Source organism: Lynx canadensis, chromosome C1 (assembly GCF_007474595.2).
Source record: "Lynx canadensis isolate LIC74 chromosome C1, mLynCan4.pri.v2, whole genome shotgun sequence".
NCBI classification, from domain to species: Eukaryota; Metazoa; Chordata; class Mammalia; order Carnivora; family Felidae; genus Lynx; species Lynx canadensis.
Genome location: NC_044310.1, coordinates 10736696 through 10761972, shown reverse-complemented (window position 1 = coordinate 10761972; position 25277 = coordinate 10736696). Strand labels below are relative to the sequence as shown.

Sequence of the window (25277 nt, the reverse complement as noted above, 5' to 3'; positions counted from 1 at the left end):
CAGTGGCTCTTCTTACTTCGGGCTAAGCCAGATTCAGCAGAAAAGCAGAGATACCATTTCTGAGTATCAAGAATCAAGACTTTGGCGTCGTAAGAACCCGAGCTTCGAGTTTCAAAAGTGGGAGCCCCAGGCAAACGTAAAGTTTATGGCATTAACAAAAGGTTTGGAGACTAAGCAACAATGTTGGACTAAGATCCAACAATCATTTGCCCAGACCCAGATAAGGTCAGATGTCTCTGGGCTGGGGGTCCGCGCAGAGGGGCCGAGGAGGGTGGAAACAGTTATGAGGACGTGGGTCTCCAGAGAGGTGAGTGGTGGCAGGAGCGATGGCCCTGTGCCAGCTGTGAGAGTGGGTGTGGGTTGGGGGGGGAGCCCAGGTGTCTCTCACCCTGTATGGCATGGGAGGGGATGGTCACGGAGTGGTTGGCAGAGGGGCCGAGACGCCTGTGCCCTCAGAGTGACAGGGCCTGTGACAGGCCCTGCCAATGTCTCCCGTGGGCCTGCGAAGAGGCCGAGAGAAGAAAGATGGAGAAGCTGGGCGAAGAGAGGGCTTCCAGGAGGCTGGGAGGGCACGTCTGCCACCCGGAAGACAGAAATGAGGCCATCGCAGCAGGTGCCAGAGAAGGCCAGGTTGCCGCGGGCCCCTGCCCGGGGCTTGGAACTCTGTGAGCTCCCTTCACCAGGAAAAGAGATACGGACACAACCTAGAACAAGCGGTGGGCAGACTCCGATTAACTGTGGTTCAGTGTCTCCCGCCCAGCAGAACGGGGACTTGAGACAGAAATTAAGCCCAGTCGTGGGGCGCCTGGGTGGCTCAGTCGGTTGAGCATCCGACTTCTGCTCACGTCATGGTCTCACGGTCCGTGGGTTCGAGCCCCACGTCGGGCTCTGTGCTGACCGCTCGGAGCCTGGAGCCTGCTTCGGATTCCATGTCTCCCTCTCTCTCTGCCCCTCCCCAGCTGGTGCTCTGTCTCTCAAAAATAAAAAAACAGGTTTAAAAAATTTTTTAAGAAACGAAGCCCAGTTGTGAAAAACCGAAGTTACGTCTCTTGCGCACTCCACGATGTGGACTGAATGTCCTGCCTGCTTCCCTGTTCCAAACGGCTTCGCGTGTTCAAGAGAAATGAGGGAAGAGAGCCTGTAGCGGAGGCCCGATCCTCCCGCATGTTCCGTATCCTCTTTCAGGCAGCCCTCCGGGCTTGGTCTCCTACCACCCAAGCCATCCCTGTGTCCTCGTCCCCTGCAGAAAAGCCTCCCAGTATTGATAGAGCGGGGGTGACGGTACTTCATAGTGTCCCTCTATCAGCCGCCAACCAACAACGTGCCTGCCTTCGCCATGCCTGTCACGCAAATAATTGTGTCTACGGGGGCGGAAGTTCAAGACGACACTGCGCTGTCTCGGTACTGGCTGTCTTTGTCCGTGACTCTTAGGACTGTTTAGACCAGAGTCTTGCAACCTTGATGCTATTGGCATCCGGGCGGGATAAATCTTTACTGGGGGGCTGCCCTGTGCACGGTGGGCTGGTTAGCGGCTTCCCTGACCTCCACCTACTAGATGCCAGTAGCGACCCCCCATCAAGTTTTGACCGCCAGAAATGACGCCAAACATCGTCAAATGTCCCCAAGGGGAGGGGAGAGTCATTCCCAACGAAGAACCACCGCTTAAAATATTGCATACACGCCCCCCCCCCCCCCAGCATGTGCTTTTTGCTCTGAGGTTGATGTCAGTGAAGGTAGAAGGCAAAATCTAACCAGAAAAATAGTGGTCTGGACGTCAGAAGACTTGGGGGTCAAGTCTCACTCCCTACCTATGTGACCTTAAGCAGGGCATCTAACTTCTTGGAGCCTCAGTTTTCCCATATGTGTATTGGGGATGATAAATGAGGAAAGGGATGTTAGTTTGTTTTGTTCGCTACTGTATCCCCAGTATCTAGAATAGTACATAGTAAGCGCTCAATAAAAGTATGTTGCTTGGTTGACTGAGTCTCTGCCCTGTCTCCCCTCCCGGGACTTCTGCAGGGTTCAGCTGAAAAAGTCTGTGAGCACTTCCATGACTGAGGACAATCTGAATAAGCTCTGTGGGTTGTACCAGCGTCAACATCCTGGCCACGCTGTTGTATGAAAGCTACACAAGATACTACCACGGGGGAAGACTGGGTGAAGGTCATAAAACCTTCCTGTAATTTTTTTTTTTTTGCAATTTCCCGTGAATCTGTTACTATTTCAAAGTAAAGACTTCAACCTAAATAGAATAAATACATAGGGACAAAATGGAAATAAGAATTCCCCAAAACGAGGTGCCTGGGAGGCTCAGTCGGTTAAGCGTCCTACTTCGGCTCAGGTCATGATCTCACGGTTCATGAGTTCGAGCCCTGCATCGGGCTCTGTGCTGACAGCTCAGAGCCTGGAGCCTGTTTCAGACTCTGCGTCTCCCCCTTTCTCCGTTCCTCCCCTGCTCACCCTCTCTCTCACTCTCTCTCTCAAAAATAAAGAAACATTAAAATAAAAAAAAAAAAGAATTCCCCAAAACATGTGCAGCATAAAAACAGTTAAATTCCCTAGATCACTAGAAGAGGGGAGAGACTCAGATCACAAACTCGAACCTGCAGGAAATGGAATTACTTTTCCATGACTCAGCCTGATTTATCTCAGGAGCTCCTATTCTGCCAGGTGGCAGAGATGTTTCCCTCCCCCGTCTGCTGGGGTTGCACCTAAATTCTGCAGCCTTGTGTCAAGTGAAAGCCTCCTAGGGGCACATCTGAGGCAGATGCCATCCGTCCCTGTTCCCAGACTGGCTGCTGGGCTGTGGGTCCCCGCAGGTCCGTGCTGAGCCTGAGGGAAGCTGGCAGGACCGCCGAGTCACTACCTGGCGTCCTCCGATTCGCATGCAGTCCACAGATACGTTTTATTTGACCCATATGGTATTAAAAAAAATTTTTTTTAATGCTTATTTTTGAGAGAGAGGGAGAGAGAGACAGAGTGTGAGCGGGGGAGGGTCAGAGAGAGAGGGAGACACAGAATCAGAAGCGGGCTCCAGGCTCCGAGCCGTCGGCACAGAGCCCGACGCGGGGCTCGAACCCACGACCCACGAGATCAGGACCTGAGCCGAAGCCGGACGCTTAACTTACTGGGCCACCCAGGCGCCCCCTGACCCATAGAGTATTTTAAAAGATCAGTTGCCAATAACCTGCAATGGGAGTTTTCACATAAGATATTTGAAAGGAAAAAAAAAAAAAGATTTTCATGTCTTGTAAAAAATAATAAAGATTTTCATGTCTCGTAAAGACCAAACAAAACAAAACAGAATCTGGACACCTGGGGCAGATCACTCTGGGCACACGACCCAGTGGGGCAGTGATCCGCGGGACCCTCCTCTGTGGCGGCTGCCCCTATGCAACAGGCGTGCCCCCAGTGGCTAAGCCACAGTTTCCCCCCATTTCCTATCAACACGGGGCCTGGATTCACTCATCTGCAAAATTTGCCTGGCTCCCATAGACGCTTGAGTTGGCAGTCCCCACTTTTTCCTACTGCTGCGTCACTTTTGGGTCCCTGGGGCCCATTTTTCTCCTGCTCCTTGCTGGGGCGAGAAAAACACTGGGGAGCTGTCTCAGACCCGTTTGCCTAGATTTATCAAATGGCCACTCAGTCCAGGGTCTCGCTGCCCTCCCTGGCTCCACACCGGATAGGGACACCATGGGACATAGCCCAGGGCCCTCATTCTCAGTTTTCCTCCTTTCCTTTCAGACTCTCCCTCCTCCTCCTGACCTGGGAACCTTTATTTTTGCCCCAAGAGGCAGGAATCCTTGCTAGTCCAGCTTCTGGGTCTTTCTCCCCACTTTGCCCACCCCCCCCACCCCCGTTCTATTGTCTATACACAACAGTCCTTTCTGTTTCCCCTTATTTCCCAGGCTTTCAAAATCCAAAAGCCAGGATTGTCTGGTTCGCTTTTTTACACTGTGTCCTCCCTTCCTGGAGGCAGATGGAAACATCTGCCTGAATTTTTGGGGGGGCGGAGAGGATCTTGAAACAGTAACAAAAACTGGGAATAAAAAACATACCCGTTAACTTATGAGGTCACCCTCCATCATCTGTCTACATGCCAGGGGCTGTGCTAAGCAATTCACGTGTGTTACCTCATTTCAACCTCAAACTGGAAATGAGACTGAGGTGAAGTGCTTGTCCAAAGTCAGTAGCTAATGAGGGGGCAAAGCTGAGACGTGAACTCAGAGTAGATCAACCCAGCCACCCAGGTCCCCCAAACGTGTGGCCTGACTTCACCTCCCACCTCTCTGCTTCCGGCACTCCCAGGTCCCTGACCATCTGTGCGCGGTAGAGGCCAGTCGGAATCCTTACCTGGGGGAAACTGAAAGGCCATTGGCCTAGATTTTCCTAAGGCCCGCCTATGCCCCCGGCTGATTGGCAGGATGGCTGTGACCGTCAGCTTGCTGATCATTGGCCCAGGGAAATCTATTGACCTCCACCGCGCGCCACTTTGACCGCAGCAGGAGCGTCCAGACAGTCAGGACAGATCCACTCCCTGGAGAACGGAGATAAAAATGGAAGGATAAAACGAGAGCTTGAGTCAGAAAGTTGGCAAATCCAGTTACAGGAAAGGGTAGATGCATGCTGGCCGCCGTCAATGCGTCCGTCGGCAGCCCGCCTCGCAAGCTGAAGGCATCCACCTTGCAGAGCATCCGCACCAGGTTTGGACAGACCTTTGGGCTAACTGGCCCTCTGTGTGGCCAGAGGGAGGGAAGGGTTTTGTTTCGTTTTGGTTTTAGTTCCATGGAACTCAATGTTAAAAAAAAGAACAAAAAATTGCATCATTTGAGATTGAGATATTTTCCTGCTAGAAACTTAACCCTTTCTTTCACCTGTATCGCCTTTTAGCTAACCCCAGGCACCATTCGAAATGCGGGCACTGATGTTTAGAGTTCTTTCTATATGAGGCAGTCTCGGTCGATGCTTGGGCACATGGCTCTGCAGCTGGGTTATCTGGGTTCAAATCCTGGCTCTGTAGTCACGCTACAGCTCCTCGGGTGAGTCATTCAGTCTTGTGGAGCCTCAGCTTCCTCATCTGTACAATGGGGTCATTAATAGTCCCGACCAAGTCGATGTCTGTCAAGTGCAGCAAGCAATGCGTGGCTCGTAAGTTCGGTAAAAGGAGGATCTTATTATTGGAGGAAAACTCCCAACACGAATGAAACTGTTCTGGGTCAGGGAGGGGTGGGGTGATAATGTCGCTGCTCTCGAGGCTGGGGTCACTCAGCACACCTGTGATCGGGGGGTCAAGGACATAGTCCTGCCAGTTGAACTAGACTCTCCAGCGTCTCGGCTGGCACCGGAGTACCAGCTGTGGGACTAGCGAGCCAGAGAGGCCAGGAGGAAGGTGCCAGGCTGGGATCACCCAGCTCATCCTGGATGGTGGAGCACTGTTGGGGGAGGAGAGCAAAGGGCGGAGACATGGGGCCCACTGGGAGGGCCTGGCTCTCAGGAAAGGGGCGGGAGGGGGGAAGGGTAGGTAGGAGGGGAGAGGAGGAGCACCAGCAGCCTGGGCCAGAAGCCGCTGGGCCCTGTGTCCTCTCGGCTTCTGGGGGCCGGGCTGCTCAGGAGGAAGTCGTGGCCAGACGTGCTGAGTTCTGAGTTAATGCCTTTGTGGGCTGCCGGAGGCGGTGGGAACTGCCACCCGATCTCATGGAAATCCCCTGTTGATGGGGGGGGGGTCCCCCTGTGCTGGAACTCTCCTCTGGCGCCAGCCCTTTACTTATTCATTCTTCCTTCCTTCCTTTCTTCCTTCCTCTCTTCCTCTCTTTCTTTCTTTCTCCCTTCCTTTCTTCCTTCCTTCCCTTCTTCCTTCCTTTTTCTTTTTCTTTCTTTCTTCAAAACACAATTGACATTTAGTGAAGTGCAAAACTCTTTAAGTGGACAGCTCGATGGGTTTCTACCCATGTACAGTCACCACCCAGATCAAAATCTAGAGCATTCCCAGGACCCAAGAAGGCTGCCCCAAACCCTTTCCCGGTTCAAGACTCCCCAGAGTCACCCCAATTCTAACCTTTATCACCTTCAACTACTATTCCCCATTTTTGAACTTCAAATGCACAGAATCATACAGTGTGTATCCTTTTGTGACTGACTTCTTTCAACATTCTATCCGGGTCTTTGTATACCTGGCCTCCATTTTTCTTACCTGCTGTATAATATTCCACTGTATGAATGTCCCATTATGTATGTTTTTATTTGCTTCCTTTCTGGCTTGGGGATATTATGAATAAAGTAGCTGTGAACATTTTTGCACCTGGCTCTTGGTGCATAGAAGCCCTTGTTTCTGTCAGGCATACAGAAGTGGTTCCAGCCCTTTTATTTCATTTTTAAAAAATGTTTATTTATTATTGACAGAGAGAGTGAGACAGAGCGTAAGTGGGGGAGGGGCAGAGAGAGAGGGAGACACAGAATCCGAAGCAGGTTCCAGGCTCTGAGCTGTCAGCACAGAACACGACACAGAGCTCGAACCCGTGAACCGGGAGATCATGTCCTGAGCTGAAGTTGGACGCTCAACTCACTAAGCCACCCAGATGCCCCGGTTCCAGCCCTTTTAGACATTCTTTTAGCAAATGCTCCAACACAGGCACCAGGGTGGCTCAGTCAGTTGAGCATCTGACTCTTGATTTCTGCTCAGGTCATGATCTCACGGTCGTGGGATCGAGCTCTGTGTCAGGCTCTGTGCCGAGCTGAGCATGGAGCCTGCTTGGGATTCTCTCTCTCTCTCTCTCTCTCTCTCTCTCTCTCTCTCTCTGCCCCTCCCCTGCTTGCACTCTTTCTCTCTTAAAAAAAAAAAATTAAAACAAGAGAGAAAGAAAATGCTCCAAGATAAGGAAATAGGGAACTACTGTGTTTCCCTCCCCTCCCCTCCCCTCCCCCTGCACAGCCGCCTCGGGGTTGCAGGCATGAGAGTCTGAGAAATGGAAAGGAGACAGAGGCACCACGGCAGCCACATTCAGCAGAAGATGTAAAAATATGTTGGCCACTTGCCAAGAGCATTTCCCCTTTCAAAAACGTCATCTGACCCTGTGCTGGCAACGTACATAGAGATTTTCTGAAACCTGGAAGAAAGTTCTACTCATTCTCCTGCTGATGGTGCCTGTTGAGTCTTGAAAGTAGCGCAGGAATTCAGAGATGAGTGAATCCATTTCTCCCATTTTACAGATAGGAAAACTGATGCCCAGAGAAGGGACTTACCGAAAGCCTCACAGCCGGTGACATGACAGGGCCAGGGACACAAAGATTCCTGGCCTCTAGCAGCCTCCTCTGCAAACGGGGAGGAAGGGAGGGGCGCCTGGGTGGCTCAGGCAGTTAAGCGTCCGAGTCCTGGTCTCAGCTCGGGTCTTGATCTCAGGGTCCTGAGTTTGAGCCCCATGTTGGGCTCTGTGCCGAGTGTGGAGCCTACTTTTAAAAAAATTGCAAATTGGGAGAAAGGGATTATATTCATTGGCCTTTCCCAGTGCCTATCTGCCAAACGGGAACTGTTGTCCCAAGAGTTTAGCGTCTTCTGGTCGGTCACCCTTCCATGATTATTGGATGTCAGATTCTAGATTTACTCTATTCGACCTTGACCGCCTACCATGTGCCAGCTACGGTTTTCGTTTCTGGGCACACAGCAGGAGAGGAAACAGACTAGCATTCCTGCTCTCCTATAACTTGCATCTCTCAGGGGAGAAGGCCAATAAACTCAGAAATAAGTACAGAGAGTGAGGTGAGTTGGAGAAAGAGCAGTGCTATCAATTACATTTTTTTTAATGTTTATTTCTTTTTGAGAGAGACAGAGACAGAATGCAAGCAGGGGAGGGGCAGAGAGGGAGGGAGACACAGAATCCGAAGCAGGCTCCAGGCTCTGAGCCGTCAGCACAGAGCCCGACGTGGGGCTCGAACCCACGAACCGTGAGATCATGACCTGAGCCGAAGTCGGACGCCCAACCGACTGAGCCACCCAGGTGCCCCAATCAGTGCTATAGATTAAAGCAGGAAAGAGGAGGAAATGTTGGAGGCTTGGGGGACAGGGAGGGTGGGAGTTTTGAACACAGTGGTCAGGGAAGGTGATATTCAGAAGCCCTGAAAGAGGTGGCGGGTGCAGTGGTGAGGGGGGCTGTGGGACGGGGAGAGTGTTCTGGGCAGGGAGACAGCAAGTGCAAAGGCCCTGAGGCAGGCTCCTGGCGGTAACTGGGGAACATTAAGGATGGTTTGGTGGGAATGAGTCGAACGAGTGGGAGGGGTATGGAACATGAGGTCAGAGAGGCGAGGGGCAGAGGGCAGAGGGGCCGTATAGGTGGCTATGAGGACTTTGGCTTTTATTCAGTGACCTACAGAGCCTACAGAGTTTCCCTCAGAGGAGTGACAAGATCTGACTTAACATTTCTAAGGGGAGTTGGCTGCTATGTGGAGAACAGATGGAGACGAGGACAGAAGCAGGGAGACCAGTTAAGAGGCTGTGACAAGAATCCAGGGACAGATGGGGGGGGGGGGCTTGGGCAGGCAGGCGGGGACAGCGGAGGGAGGCATGGAGTTTCGAAGGCAGCATCCACCAGACTTCCTGGCCAGTTCATCTCCATCTTAATGCAAGACCCCCTGGGATGCAGAGCAGGTGCACTTTGCAAAGAAGCAAAGCACTGAGTTTCAGGTGGAAGGTCTTCTCCATCCTTCCAGATCCCTCCTTCAGGTTTCCTTCCCCAAAGTCAGCCAGGGAAAAGGTCTCACTGTGTCCTCCCCCAACACGGGCCTGAGCCCTTCAAGCAAGTAAGTGTGTGTGTGTGTGTGTGTGTGTGTGTGTGTGTGTGTGTGTGTGTGAGTTTGGGGCAGGGGAGGTCACTTTGATGCTTCTTCTCCTGTCCTTTATCTGCACCCCAATTTCTCTTTCCTCTGGGAGCTGTTGTGACAAAGCCCCCCCGCCCCCCACTCACCGGGGCTCTAAGCACCTGTGCTGCCTGAAGGCGCTCCAGCCCCACTGACCTTTCTCCTTTGGGCCCCAAGACTTTTCCACCTCTGCTCTCTGCCTTCTCTAATATATATATATATATATATATATATTTTTTTTTTTTTTAATTTTTAAATTAATTTTGAGATAGAGGAAGAGAGAGCAGGGGAGGGGCAGAGAGGGAGAGGGAGGGAGAGAGGATCCCGAGCAGGTTCTGCACTGTCAGCAAAGAGCCCGACATGGGGCTCAAACCCACAAACTGTGAGATCATGAGCTGAGCGAAGTCGGATGCTCAACCAACGGAGCCACCCACGTGCCCCTCTGCTTTCTTTTTAACACTGCAATTTGTGATGATTTACTTCTTTGTTTACTTACTGGGTGTTTGGCCTCTTGTGCTGTAAGGCAGGGAACGGGTTGGTCCTGTTCACTCTCAATTCCCCAAGTACTAAGCTCAGCACCTAGAGGGACAGATTAGCGGGGAAGTCGGCAGCGCCTCTGAGATGGCCGGAGTGACCCCCACCTCCTGGTAGTCCCAGCTTAGCCATCCCTTCCCACACTGAGTGGAGCTGGCCGTGTGACCAAGAGTGTGAGGGTGACACATGGAGGTGACAGTATGTGCCTTCCATGCTATATATATGTATTTATCATACGTGAGGCTTTTAAAGGCTATTTCCTTCCTCCCTTCCCCCCTTCCTTCCTCCCTCCCTTCCTCCTTCCTTCCCTCCTCCCTTCCCTCCTTCCCTTCTTCTCTCTTTCCTTCCTTCCTCCCTCCCTCCCTCCCTTTAGATGCATATGAAATCTCCCGCTGGTTCTGTTGCATTGAACCCTAATACACAGGTATCGAGGATTATGAACTCTAAAGCCAAATTACCTGGGTTCAGATCCCAAGTCTCCCAATTACCTGCTCTGGGACTGTGGACAATTTCTTAATCTTTTTGCCTTGGTTGCCTCATTATAAATAGGAATTACACCGACCCCACTGGTTTGTACATATTAAATGAATTAATAAGCGTAAAAGCAGCTAGAACCTGGCAAACACTCACTATGGGGCTGTTCGCTACAGCCCTTTTGCTTAGCACACAATAGGTGCTCAATAAATATTCTCCAAATGGATGGCTGGCTAGTGAGCGACAGGGGCCAAGGGTCCTTGTATGCCAATTCCTTCCCGGGGGTTGCTTCCGAGTTCAAGTCTTTATAGGTAGGAGGGCTTTCAAAGAACATTTTCTGTCTTCCTCCTTTGCACGTGCCTACTCAAAAACGATTCATTGTTTGTCTGAAATTCAAATTGAACCGGGCGTTACATTTTCCTTCATTTTCTCTCGAGACCCTAAACGTGCCACATCTTCTCGGAGGCTTAGTGAGGTCACCTCTGTGTGATGGGCACTCGTGTGTGTCCGCTCGGCCAGGCTCTGCCCGTCAGTTACACATCGAGTGTGCATCTAGGTGATGCTGCGATGTGATCAAAGTCCAACGTGATGGACTTTCAGTAAAGTAGGGTAGCTAGCTCATCTGGGCGGGCCGAATCTAATCAGTTGAAAGGCCCTAGAAGCATAGCTGAGGTTTCCCTGATGAAAGATAAACCCTACCCAGGGAACCTGTGGTTAACCCTCGCCCTCCACCCCCCCCCCCAGCCCCTGCTGCGTGAGAGTGTTAGCCCGCCCTTCCCGATGGCCCGCCCCCGACGGAGTTTGGCTTGCCTCGACAGCCCCTCAAACAACTTGCGATAAATTTCCAAATACATGCCTTCTACTGATTCTGGTTCCATGGTTGGGACCTGAGCTATACAGCCCGCTTCTCCCACACGTGCATGGCAGGGCTTTGGTCACCTGCATGGCTGGGTTCCTTCAGCTTTCAGCTCTAAAGTCCTACAGTTCTATGGGGCGCCTGGGTGGCGCAGTCGGTTGAGCGGCCGACTTCGGCTCAGGTCATGATCTCGCGGTCCGTGAGTTCGAGCCCCGCGTCGGGCTCTGGGCTGATGGCTCAGAGCCTGGAGCCTGTTTCCGATTCTGTGTCTCCCTCTCTCTCTGCCCCTCCCCCGTTCATGCTCTGTCTCTCTCTGTCCCAAAAATAAATAAACGTTGAAAAAAAAAATAAAGTCCTACAGTTCTAGGATTAGGTTGATGAAACTGAGTCCCAAGTAGGGGTGGGGAATGAGGGTTTCAGCTCAGAGGAGAGACCGGTTGTAGGTGGAGTGTCCTGACTTTAACTACTCGAGGGCTAGGGTCGCCGATGCTTGTTGCTTTTCTGGAGGCCTGACATCTGTCTCCCCCCCCCCCATCTCATGTCCTTTTGGGGGGATTACTCATCTCCTCTGTGCGCAGTCCGGTAGAAAGGAAGGTACTTGGGGGCTCTGCCCTCCCACAGCCGCGGCGGTGGGCACGTGACCCAATCAGATGCTCCCCTTCTGGATCTGAAGTTGAGCAGACCCATCCATTCTGCGATGCCCTGGGAGCTCCTTCCAGTAAATTCCCTCTTGCAAAAGCCAGGCAGGGCTGGTTTCTGCTACTCATTTCCTTCTTTACTGGTGTCCTTTCCACTAAAATGTAAACTCCAGGGCAGTGGGGACTGTCTGGTCCAGTGCAATATTCCCAGTGCCTAACACAGTGCCTGGCACCTAGTAGGTGCTCAATTAAATGCTTGTTGAATGAATAGACAGTAGTCAGGCCTGAAGGGGAGGCCGATTCCCGAACAATGGCTCATAATTCGACCTCATGAGGCAGATTTGGGGGGTTTCTCTCCCGAAAAAGTGGGATAATGTTACCTACCTCCCGAGGTTATCAGGACAAATAGGTGGGTATCACTGAAATGCTGACAATAAGGCCTCGCATAGGGGCACCTGGGTGGCTCAGTCGGTTAAGCATCTGAATCTTGATTTTAGCTCAGGTCATGATCTCGTGGCTGTGGAATGGAGTCCCACGTCGGGCTCTGCACTAAGCATAGAGCTTGCTTGGGATTCTCTCTCTCCCTCTCTCTCTCTCTCTGACCCTCTCCCACTTACACTCACTCTCTCTCTCAAAATAAATAAATAAAAATTAAAAAAAAGTGAGTCCCAGCATAGAGGAAGCACTATAAAATTATAATCAGCCATTGCTGTGAGCAGAGTACCAGCTACCCTCTTCACCTAGGGCTCATCAGGGACTGTGCTAGAATCCTATACACGTGATCTTATTACTTTCACACCTTAAATTTTCCAACCGAAAACTAGGTTACCTTGCGGGGATGTGGGGAGGATGCATTCACTCGCTGTCCCTACTCTCTGCTTTCTTTCCCGGAGGCAGCCACCCAAGGCTTCGGCGGGCACCGGCTGGGCACAGCAGGCAGGAAGGATGGGAGGTCTGGTCCCGTGTCCCTCCCCGTGCCTCCAGCGGAATGGGGGGCAGCCCCAGCCGTGTTGGCTGCTGGCAGAGCTCAGTGTCCCGAAGTTCTAGAGGTTTCCAGTTCCAGTTAGTACACAATCCGAAAGAGGGTGACCAACCTGCACTGGTTTGCTGAGACTTCTTTGGTTTCAGCATATTCCGGGAAGTCCCGTATTCCGGGAGCCTCCTCAGTGCTGGGCACATTGGGACGGCTGGTCATCCTAATCCAAGATGACCTAGAGGGTGTCCTGACATGTGAGCAGTTCACGGCGATGGAGAATAAGCACAGCCAGGCAGGCGGCTGGCACCTGGGAAACTCGTCATCAGGTGGCAATGCCCTCGTCGCTGGTAGGGGGCTCAGGGGCAAGAGCCCAGCATGGGTACGGTCCGGGGTGAGCTTGGGTATCAGGTGAATATATTAGCATGTCTTTGTCGTCTGCAAGTCCCAAAACAAAACAAGATGCCAATTGACTTAGGGAGAAAAGAGAATGTGAAGTCCAGGACTCTAACAGCTTCAAGTATGGTTGGATCCAGGTGAGTGAAATGATGTCATCTAGATGACGTCTCTCTCCATCTTTTGGCTTCCCTTCTTTTCTGTGCTGCCTTATTCTCAAACAACTTGCCTCTCATCTTGGTGGCTCTGGCTGGGTAAGACTGACGCCCTCCCAGGATTAAGGGGGAGAGTGGGTGATTCTCTTGGCCAACAATTTCAATATAAGCTCACTTTGGGCTCTGACTGGGTCACATGCTCATTGCTGAACCAATCACTGGGGGGCAGGTAGGGGGATGAAACACTACTCTGATTGGCTTAGCGTAGCTCCCATGCTCTACCCAAACCTGAGGGTCTTGGCACCTGGGTTATGGGGACAGCTGGGCTGAATTTGCCCCCGTGACCAAATACAAACGAGGATAGTAATAATGGTAATACCAACACCAATAATAACGGCAGCCAGCATTTACATAGTGTTTGCTGTGCTCTCAGTGGTAACGAGGAGGGAGGACGTCTGGGAACGAGGCTGGAGACCTCTAGGAAGTTGTTTCGGGAAACTCTTACATTGGATGGGAAGTCGGATTAAAACGTCAGGGATGTTTAATCTCGGCTGCATGTGAGGAACACCTTTTGAAGAATCACACGAGCTCCCCCAATGGAATAGTAATCTCTGCGGGCGGGACCCTAACATTAGGGTGTAAAAAAACGCTCCAGGTGTTTCTACCATGCCTCACCTCCAGGATTAAGAACAACCTAGCTCAGTGTGTCTAGGGTGGGACAGCTGTGTGTTTTGTTTTTTAATTTTTTAAAAATGTTCATTTATTTTTGAGAGAGAGAGAGAGAGAGAGAGAGAGAGAGACAGAACATGAGTGGGAGAAGGACAGAGAGAGAAGAGGAGACACAGAATTCGAGGCAGGCTCCAGGCTATCAGCCCAGAGCCCGGCGCGGGGCTTGAACTTGTGAACCACAGATCATGACCTGAGCCCAAGTCAGAGGCTTAACTGGCTGAGCCACCCAGGGGCCCCTTGGAGCATGTGTTTTAAACATCCATTCAGGTGTTTCCTATGCTCGAGGACCCCTGAACGAGGGCTCTGCTTTCCATCATGGCTTGGCGCCTTGAGGTCAACAGATAAGGCTGCTTCTGGCTTGAGGTGACTGATCCGGGTGCACCTGCTGGCCTTCTGAAGGCCTTCTGAAGGCTGAGGGGGTGAATCTCGCAGGACCTTTTCACCATTTGGCAATGGGAACTTCATCCAAGGTCTTTTTAATGAATCTCTGAATCTTTTTTTTTTTTTAATATTTTTTATGTTTATTTATTTTTGAGAGAGAGAGAGAGACAGAGCGGGAGTGGGAGAGGGGCAGAAAGAGAGGGAGACGCAGAATCCAAAGTAGGCTCTGTGCTCTGAGCTGTCAGCCCAGAGCCTGATGCGGGGCTCAAACCCATGAACCGTGAGATCATGGCCTGAGCTGAAGTCAGACGCTTAACTGACTGAGCCCCCCAGGCACCCTGAATCTCTGAATCTTTAAAATTACCCTAGGCCCCTTAGAAGGACTCGGGTTTAAATTTTTGATAGTCTCATTTTCCCATGAAATTCGTGGTTATCCTTCTTCCCTGGAAGGTTTTAAATTTGATCTTGCCCCTTACATTCACTTAAGAATCACTTCTCCCCTTCCAGGTGTAGAGTTCTATCCATTGGGAGCTTCTTTAACAGGATGGCTGCCTGGGGGAGAAAAAGGTATTCTGTCCTTATGTCCTCCCCCAACGGCATTACCAGTGACGATCAAGCACGGAGTGCTCATGTGTGAAATATTCAAGAAAGCTTTATGGGAGCTGGCCAGTCCGCACCTAACCAGCCGGTTACATTCCAAAGGTGTTTTGATAGTTGTGTGAACTGGGAATCAAAATCTGTTTTCTTATAGCAACGACGTTATTAAGGCCAAGGTGGTTTTCCAAGCTAGCCCACAAATACCTGTTCAATTCGCATGAATAGTTATAGAACTACGTGAATAACTTTTCACTCCTGTTACTTATCTGAGATTATAGATGGGAAAAAACGGAAAACCGATTCCAGAGTTAATAGAATTTGCATCATTGGAAAAATATTTATATCTCCCTCTTAATTTGTATGTTTCGGGCACAGGACGTTTATCTCTTTTCCCATCTTCTGTCTTCCGAGGCTATGCTATTTCCCGAGCCAGAATGATGTTAGTACAGCAAATGGGTGGAGTGTGATAAAACACATCTGTCAGGTGGCAGGGGGAGTGGCAGTCATTACTGGGGCCCCACTTCTTGAAAAGTGGGTCTCTGAGGGAGGGAGCCAAACCATAAGAGACTCTTACAAACTGAGAATAAACTGAGGGTTGATGGGGGGTGGGAGGGAGGGGAAAGTGGCTGATGGGCACTGAGGAGGGCACCTGCTGGGATGAGCACTGGCTGTTGTATGGAAACCGATTTGACGATAAATTTCATATTTAAAAAATATGATACAAATAAGAATCATTTAAAAAAAAAAGAAAAGTGGGTCTCTGAAAAGGAGACACCTCTGGACAAAGGCACAGAGTGGGGGGCTGGGGAGCAGGCCTGGGGATGACCCACCCACCCCCACCTTCCTGAGGAGTGCAGTCCAGCTGCACCACCAAGTTCAGGGTCAGTCCGGCAGAGTGCTCTAATGGGAACACCACCACCTTTTCTAGAACCCCCCCACTGTCGGGGCTGGAAGGGCCGCGTTGCCCACAGGCTTTCCTTTCCGGATGAGAGGCTGAGACCAGCGAGGGTCGCGGCTTCCATGCCCGGGAGGCAAATGGGAGGCGGTGGTGACCCTAACACGCGCCCTCTGGCCGATGGCGCAGGGCCCTTTCCCCTCTGACCACCACCCCCCTCCTTTCCCCTATGGTTTTCTCAAACTCGGGTTCAGGAGGGCAGCTGTCACCCCCTCACACAGATGGAGCCCCCCAGAGAGCCCCAGGAGGCCAGGGCGCCCCTGCTTGTGGCCTTTCCTGTGCCTCGCGTGCCCCGTGAGAGCTCCTGTCACCCTTCAGGAATGTTTGCTCACAGGTCTTCCTTGAGTAGAATGTCAGCCCCTCGAGGGGGAGGGAGCAGGTCCCACTTGCTTCCATATTGCCCAAGGCGACTCCCCTGATAACACCTGATGCTGACTCGGGATAAGCATTTGATGAATGAATACACGAACTTCACAGCACCTGCCCCCTCCCAGCTAGCACCTGCTGAGGTTTAGCGCATGGGTGTATGACCAGCTCAGCCGTGACCCCTACGCGACCTAGATGGTACTCTGCCCCTCGGGGAACTCCCCTGCCTGGGTCTCCTCCAGCCCCCCAACGACCCCGGGGAGAGAAAGGTACAACTAGTCTCATGCCCCTCTTCTGGGCAAGGTGACTGGGACTGAGGTATGGTCCAGGCAAGGTCATGCAGGTAGGAAGTGGGTGGGGCCGACCTTGGAGGCCGGTCTCTGGACCCCGAATCGGGTCCCAGTTGGCTGTGCACCTGCGAGAAGCTGGTGGGGGGGCTGATGTAAGCGGGCCTCGCGTGCAGAAGGACCTCCTGGCAGGGGCGAATCGCGGCTCTTGTGTTCTAGGTTGTGACCTGGCGTGACGAGCGACCTCCCGTCGTATCTGCGGGGCTCTAAGAAGCAGATCACGCTCGAGGGGAGGGGGTTTCAGCAGAGCAGGACCACCAGGAGGCGGGGCTGACGGGAGCCGCTTCAGAAGCTGCCCGCCGGGCCTGGGGCACCCGGCTCTGCCTTCAGGGCGGCAGAAGGATCTCGGGTTTGGGGGCTGGCAGAATCGAGTTGGACGCCAGGTCGTCTTCCTCTTACCCGGCGACCGGAAACGGCGCGTTATTCCACCTCACTTAGGATCTTCCCTAAAACAGAGGTTGCTTCCGTCACCTGCCCCCCCCCCCCCCAGCGCCGGGGCTGAGCAGGGCACGGGGGTGGGGGGGTGATGGACCTTGCCCCGTTGCTTCCCAAGGCTGCTGCTGTCACGAACACCAGGAACGCGGTGCCTTGCCCAACACGATGCGTTCCGTTTCGGTTTTGCAGGCCAGACTCTGACGCGGGCCTCCCTGGGCTGAAGATCCCGGTGCGGGCACAGCTGCGCTCCTCTCTGGAGCCTTCCGGGGGAGAGTCCCTTTCCTTGCCTTTTCCAGCAGCTAGAGGCTCCCCCGTGCTGTGGCTCCTGCCTCTGGGTGCGAACCCTGCCAGAGTGGCACCTCTCTCTGCGCCCTCCTCTTCCGTCCCCCTCGCCCCCTTCTAGGCCCCTCGCAGATAATCCTGGAATAGCATCATCTTCCCAGTTTAAAGTCACCTGATCAGCAGCCCGATTCCATCAGCAATCTGCAATCTGCGTGCCCCTTTGCCGTGTAACCTAACACGGTCACAGGCTCCGGGGATGAGGGTGTGGGAGTGCCCGGGGGCCCACCGATGTGACCCCCGTGGAGTCCTTCCATGCATTTGCCTTCCTTTGCCCCGAGGGTCCCCCCCCTTCCCACACGCAGGCTGCCTGATGGCCCCTGTGGTGCCCTGGCACAGAGGGAGAGGCCCCTTTGGCATGCCCAGGGGCCAGGAGGAAGCCTCATTTATTGTCCAGGAGCAGGAGAAGGCAGGTGGCTGGACAAGGTGAAGTTTATGGCCATTCTTCAGGTGCCGCAAGGGTGTATCTGCCTCCCTCAGGCTGCCCACATGGTCCCATGGGACTGTTTTATAGCCTTCTCTGCCTGGGAACAATGGCTGGAGAAAAAGTACCCTACCCTGCTAGCTCCCAGCATGTCCTTGCTCCTAGGGCCACCCACCTGGGAACTGCCCAAGCCTCGGCTGTCATCGGCCCGGTTCCTCAGCCCCCCTCCAGCGCTGTGCCCGCTCAGGATCCGGGTGTCCTGCCTGGGAGGGAATCCTCGGGGGTGGGGGTGGGGGTGGGGGGCAACAGCTATTCTGATTTGCCCTGAGCCCCGCTTCCAAATCTTGCCTGTCCCGCTGAAGATGTGTTTCTGGTCTTCTGTGAGGGGAAACAAAAACAAAAGACCTTTCCCATCAAGAGCCGCCCTCTTTGGGCGCAGGGAGGGGGCGGGGATAACAACGGCACCTGCCCACAACCCCCGCCCCCGCGTGGGCCTGGTGGTCTGGGCCGAGCTGGGCCGGGCTGGCGGGGGACGTAGAGTGTCGCCATCTAGTGGTGGGTGGTGGAACTGGGAGCTGCAAAGGCTCCAGACTCCTCCCTACCAGGCTCAATCGTCCCCGGAGGGGAGAGGTGACTCCAAGCCCTGGCTGTTCCCAAGGAGGTTTTTTAAACAGAGGAATGTTCAAGCCCTACCCCACACCTCCTGCATCAGAAAGTCTGAGGCCTGAAAATCTGCAGTTTAGCTTTAGAATGCAGATCCCCAGGACTTACCTCTAAACTAGGTTTGGAATAGGGTTTGGGAACCCAAATTCTCTTCCTTCCTTCCTTCCTTCCTTCCTTCCTTCCTTCCTTCCTTCCTTCCTTCCTTCCTTCCTTCCTTCTTAACCACATTTACTGGCTTACATAAATATTTGAAAACGAACCCATCTGTCTTCCCTTTCTGTATCCTCGACACAATGTATTATAGTTTTTAATAAACAAATAGCTGTAAATATCCATAAGGAGAAAATGAATTTTAAAATATGAGAGAGAGGTCAGTAAATTGCCAAACAGGTCAGCCACTGAAAGGACTATTTTTTTTCCCTGAAGATTGAGCCGCTGATTTGCACATTTTACGAAAATAAATTTCATCTATACAAACAAGGTAGTTTATAACTTGATCTCAGCTCCAGTTTTGACAGTTGGAGGTTTTACATAAAAGCTGCAGAATTTCAACGAAAGAACAAAGAAAAGATTCAGACATAAGTTTATTCTATCAACTTCCGCAAACAAAGAATGACTGCTTATCCATTTATGTGAGTCCTCTGGTCCAGAATGTACTTTCCTTTGGAAATATCTGTGACCACACTTCTGTATGTCATCATAGCTTCTAGTGGGAATTAGTCTGTTTTTTTTTTAATTTTTTAATTTATTTTTTAATTTTTTGAGAGACGGAGAGCGAGCGAGCACGCACATGCGAATGGGGGGGCGGCAGAGGGAGAGGGAGACGTGGAATCTGAAGCAGGCTCCAGGCTCTGAGCTGTCAGCACAGATCACGACACGGGGCTCAAACCCACGGACCGCGAGATCGTGACCTGAGCCGCAGTCGGACGCTTCACTGACTGAGCCACCCAGGCGCCCCGGTACATAGTCTGTTCTTGATGAAGACAGAATGGACAGATGTGGCCTGTTGCCTGATCCCCGATCCCTGGGTAATGCCGACTGTGACAAGACCAGTGAGACACATGAAGACATTTCTCCTTTTCTTGAACCGTCAGGTCAACTACAAAGCGATGAAGTCCGGAGGATAATAGGATGTCTGCGAAGGTAAAGTTATATCCTGCAAGTGGACTGTGTCTTCAAGATCTGAATTACGGCCCTTCGACGGAGTGTGGACATCGTCCTTCCTGGAGCGTCCGTCTGCTCGAGTTACCCTGCACTCCAAACCCGGCTGAACTATTGCTTTTCCCTCTGCGGGGCTCGCCAGCAGACACTCTTTGCAGGCCGGCCCGACAAGATGAGCCGCTTTGGCAGTCAGTCCGTTAGACTTGGACCATTGCTCGTTCGAAGAACTGGAATCTGGCGCTCGCCCTGAGCTCTGTGTTTGTTGCCTTCACTCAGTCCCGGGGGCTTCTCCAGCAACTTCAGCCAGGGCCACCGCCGTCTTCCGCAGGGAACCCAAATTCTTTTCTTTTTTTAAGTTTATTGATTTATTTTGAGAGAGAGAGAGACAGAAAACGCGCACATGAGCAGGGGTAGAGGCAGAGAGAGAGAGAGAGAACCCCAAGCAGGCTTCTCGCTGTCAGCTTGGAGCCAGACTGGGGGCTCAAACTCACGAACTGTCAGAGTATGACCTGAGCCGGAATCAAGAGTCAGACGCTTAACTGACTGAGCCTCCCAGGTCCCTCTGGAATCCAAATTGTTAATAAAGTATTATTTTTTTAAGTTTTATTTATTTTGAGAGAAAGGAAGAGTATGAGTAGGGGAGGGGCAGAGAGAGAGGGAAAGAGAGAGAGCATCTCAAGCAGGTTCCCTGCTGTCAGTGCAGAGCCTGATGTGGGGCTTGAACTCATGATCTGTGAGGTCATGACCTGAGCCAAAACCAAGAGTTGGTTGCTCAACCGACTGAGCCACCCAGGTGGCCCTGGAATCCAAATTCTTAACCAGGCTTCTCTAGTAACTCCTATGGGCAGCTTGAAGTCAACGCCACTGACACAGTGGCCGCAAGTTAAATGAGACAACTGTGAGATGTGGATTTTTTTTAAGAAGCTGATGCTACATTTGGTCATATTACTAGAAGCATAACCCCCAGGTTAGGGGAGGATATGAGTAATGGTTACTATCTGGGTTCAAGTCCTACTTTTGCTACTCCCAATTGTGTAAACCATGGGCCAATGTCTACACTTCTTCCTGCTTCTGTAGAGTGGAGATAAGGGTACCTGTCTGTCAGGGTTGTTTGAAGGACTCGAAGAGATCACGTACGAAGCACTCGGCACAGGGCCTGCCCTTAGGAATGAGTCACACTGCTCAAGTCTGTTGGCAACACTGTGTCTGATTTCAGGAACATGTTTATAGAGGGAATGTCCGGACGTAGTGGGGCTGGAAGAACTGAGGGGCTGGGAGGATGCTTGAGGGTCTATAACCGGGGCAGGCACAGAGGTGTCTGGGGAACAAGGGGTGTGTGGTGCTTAAAAATACCAGTCGAGGGTCTAGTGTGCAAGAGGGAACGGGGATCAGGGGGCATCGTGCGTGAGCAAACACCTGCAAACCCCTGGAGCTGGGAAGGGAATGCACTGACTCGCGGGCTGGTGGCTTCACTGGAAGCCCTTCAGGCGGACGCCAAGCGAGATCTCTGTTCCCCAAAGCAAGCGGTTTCCGGTGCGGTGCCTCTGCCCCTCGCGGAGCGTGGTCTGATCGTGGGGGAAACACAGACACGCATCTGCTGCAATAGTTGCCTCCATACTTATTCATGTACTTGGCACACACACGCACACACGCTCGGGACACATCCGTACACATGTATGTTTGTGCGTATGTTTATGTCGTAGAAAACATCAAGCCGGCGTCTTGGGCCTGTGGTTTCACAGAAGCGGGTGGCAGCGTCCATCAGGCCTGAGCCAAATTTGAGTTACAGTAAGGGGGCGCCTGGGGGGCTCAGTCGGTTAACTTGGGCTCAGGTCATGATCTCACAGTCCGTGAGTTCGAGCCCCGCGTCGGGCTCTGTGCGGACAGCTCGGAGCCTGGTGCTGCTTCGGATTCCGTGTCTCCCTCTCTCTCTGCCCCTCCCCGACTCATGCTCTGTCTCTGTCTCAAAAATAAACAGAAAACATTTAAAAATTAAAAAAACAACAGTAGAACTTTGGTTTGCACGCAGAATTCGTTCTGGAAACGTGCTCGTCATCCAAAGCGCTTGTGTATCAAAGCGAATTTCAGGAACCATCGGCTGAGTTGTGATCATGTGACGTGTGGCATCACGTTCGACTCGTGTTGCAAGACATCGCTCGTCTATCAAGCGAAAATGTATTAGAAACCTTTGCTGGTCTCGCGGCACCCTCGCTGAACGAGTTACTCGTGATCCAGGGTTTTACCTTACGTATACATGAAGTGTTACGGACTGAACGTTTCTTCCCCTCCCACATCCACATGTTGGACCGTCACCCCCGGCGTGATGGTGTTCGGAGGGGGCCCTTCGGGAGGTGGCGAGGTCATGCGGGTGCAGCCGCCACGGATGCCACGAGTGCCCTTAGAAGGGAGACCCCCGAGAGCTCCCTCGCCCCTCCTGCCAGCCAGGATGATGGACGCCACGAGAAGGGGGCCGACTAGGGTCCTCACCAGACCCCACCCCACGGCCACCACGCTCCGGGTGCCTCTGGCGTCCTTAGCAAGCCAGTCCGAGGCCGCCGATGACTCTGATGCTGGAGTTCGCGGGCTGCAGTGGCCACGAAACCACGACCACGGGTGGATCCAGGCAGGAAAACAGCAAACGAATCCGCCTTTAGGAGCCTTGCCCACCTGGCACGCATCTGTGGTCGTCTTCTCCCCTTGCCTTGTTTGGATTTTGCCCCTCACACCGGCTTCCACGTTACATGTTTCCTTCTGTCCGCTACTTGGGGCCGGAGACTGGTCCCTGGCTCTCCCTCGGATGGTGCTACGTGCCCGTCTGTGTCCGTGGGGCTCCCGGCAGAGCCCTGCCCTGGTGTCCTAGGCTCACTGTTGTCAGGGTGATACCAGCTCCAACCTTTCGGCTCTGGACTGACCTCTACCGCGAGCTACAGCCGGAGGGGCCCTGCCCGGCCGGGACAGAGGGGCCCTGAAACCCCAGCAGGAAACCAGAAGCGAGGGGGGGGGCCATCCCTTGGGGCGTCCAGTCGGTGGCGTGGTGGCCAAGAGACACAGGGCAGTGTCATCCCCACAGATGCAACGTCACAGGCTCCAGGGAGGGCATCTCTAGCTGGGAAGAGTCGGTTCGTTAAAAAAGAAAAAGGGGCGCCTGGGTGGCGCAGTCGGTTAAGCGTCCGACTTCAGCCAGGTCACGATCTCGCGGCCCGTGAGTTCGAGCCCCGCGTCGGGCTCTGGGCTGATGGCTCGGAGCCTGGAGCCTGTTTCCGATTCTGTGTCTCCCTCTCTCTCTGCCCCTCCCCTGTTCATGCTCTGTCTCTCTCTGTCCCAAAAATAAATAAAGGTTGAAAAAAAAATTTTTTTTTAAAATAAAAAAAAAAAGAAAAAGAATTTAAAATTGTTTCATTCTTCCCTGTTGTTCTACGTGCTGCAGACAGTGCTTGGCAGGCAGCGGGAGGCTGTGTGTGCACCCACGTGTGCGTGGGTATGTGTGCACCCACGTGTGCGTGGGTATGTGCATGCACACGGCAGGTAGGAGTTAGGGGATGGGACGGAGGCACTTTGGGGTCAAGCCCGGTGGACAGGCGGTCGCTTAACTAGGCTCTCTGAAGGGTCGAGGGACTGAAACCCAGTTCATGTTGACGTAAGCCCGTGGGTGCGTGGTGGGGAGGGTGCTACGGGCTGGTGGGTCCACTCTGCCAATTCACGTGTTGTGGCCCCAACCCTCAGCACCTCAGAATGCACTGTTCTTGGAAATAGGGTCTTTACGGAGGTGATTAAGTTAAAATGAAGCCGGTAGGGTGGGCGCTGATCCAATATGACCGGTGTCTTCATAGGAAGAGGGTCCTGGGACAGAGACAGGCACAGGGGGACGACCACGTGAGCACAGGGGGAGGACACAGCCATCGACACGCCAAGAAAGGGGGTCTGACGCCTTGATCTTGGATCTCCAGCCTCCAGAACTGTGAGAAAAAAATTTTTTAATGTTTATTTATTTTTGAGAGAGAGAGAGAGAGAGAGAGCGCAAGCGGGGAAGGGGCAGAGGGAGAGGGAGACACAGAATCCGAAGCAGGCTCTAGGCTCCGAGCTGTCAGCACAGAGCCCGGCGCGGGGCTTGAACTCACGAATTGTGAGACCGTGACCTGAGCCCAAGTCAGACGCTTGCCCAACTGGGCCACCCAGGCGCCCCTAAATTTCGTTTTCAAGCCACCTGGTTACAACAGACCTAGCAAACTAATAAAGGGAAGCAATGGTGGGGGGCGGGGGGGAAGGGTTAGGCCGTCACTCAACCAAAACTCAAGAGGCAGGGGTGGTTCGGGCAGGGACAGGGTGATCCGGGCAACATATGGTCTTCCTGCTGCCCTCAACGGTCTTGTATTCTGGCTCTGGGTTTGTCCCTTCCTCTCGGGCATCCTCTTGTGGGAGGGACATGGCAGGCTGCAACCCCGGGGCACATCTTCCAGCTCAAGATCCGAGAGAAAAGGGAGCGCTAACCTTCCAGTCCCCATTTTGGGCCATCCGGGTAGGTTCTGATTTTCTCGTCTCAGGTCTCGGGGCCTGTTCCTGGGGCTCCGGCACCTCCACCGGGCTGCAGAGCTGGGCTTGGTCCAGCCAGGGTCATGTGACCTCCCTGAAGGCAGCGGTGGGGGTGGGGTTGGAGGTGGGGGGGAGGCAGTCGGGGGGGGGGGCCAGAGGGGCACCAGGATCACAGCCACACCCCCAGTCGTGAAGGTAGAGCAGTCCCCCAAGGCTGGCAGAGGAGGGAAAAGTGTGCTCAGCAGAGAGAGGGAGGCCCAGAGAGGGAAAGGAATTGGCCTCAGAACACACAGCCTGTGTCTGTGGCCGAGCCTGGGGGACAGTGAGCCCGAGGCCAGGTCTCTGACTCCCGGTGAGGTTGGAAGAGGACAGCTCGGCTGCTGTCAGGCTCCGTCACTAACTTGCTGTGAGGTCTTGGGCAACTGTCCAAAATCTCCTGCTTCTATCCCATTTTTGTTTGTTTGTTTGTGTTTTAATAAAATGAGAATGATGGGGGTGTGGTGTGAGATTAACTATTATGGGAACTCGCTCAACCAGACCGTTCTAGGCCCTAAATTATTACCTTGTTTTAAGTCAGGAGCTCACAGGGCCCCGTTTACCCTTTAAACCTGTAATTTACCGAGCAATTTTCTGCCAGGCGAGGGAGTGGATCCGGCTTCCAATAAAGTCGTACTTAATACGGAGGAAGTCTTTTCTGCCCTGGGAACATCTGGCTTTAGGAGTTTTTTATTGTAAACAGCAGGGGTGTGGCCAGCGAGCCTCAGGCCATTGGTTTCAAGCCCAAACTGCAAAGAGCCAGTCTGCTCCCACTCACTCACCCAGGACCCTGGGAATCTATGTGACCGCTCTATGCCTCAGTTTCCCCATATGTCTGATGAGAAAAACAACGTCTACCTGAAAGGATTGCCGGGGGTGGGATGGGGGGGATTCAATGGGGAAAAAACACTATAGCTGTGGTTCTCACTCAACTGGGGAAGATTCTGCCTCCCCAGGGGGCATTTCGTGATGCCTGGAAAAATGTGGGAGTCGTCACGAGTGGAGGTGGGGGTGATACTGGCATCTATTTTTTTAAATATATTTTTAAATTTTATTTATTTATTTTGGGACAGGGGAGGGACAGAGAGAGAGAGAGAGAGAGAGAGAGAATCCCAAGTAGACTCCACCCTGTAAGCACAGAGCTTGGGGCTTGAACTCATGAACCGCGAGATCATGACCTGAGCTGAAATCAAGAGTCAGACGCTTAACCAACTGAGCCACCCAGGCGCCCCAATAATGGCATCTATTGAGTAGAGGCCAGGGATGCTTCTGAACATCCCGCAACACACGGGGGACAGGCCCCCCCACAAAGCATTCCTGAATGTCAATGGCGCCGAGCTTGGGAAACCCTGCGGCAAAGGACAGGGCGAGTGCCCAGTCTAGGCCGTCTAGTATTAGGTCTGAGCTCTGGGGTCAGACGCCCCTGAATCCTTGAGTCTGT

At 52.9% G+C, this 25277-nt stretch overlaps 1 pseudogene; it reads right to left on the bottom strand.

Moving 5' to 3' along the window:
- Window positions 1-5044: 5044 nt before the first annotated feature.
- On the bottom strand, window positions 5045-21634 carry LOC115522121 (annotated as a pseudogene).
- Between the last annotated feature and the right edge of the window lie 3643 nt (window positions 21635-25277).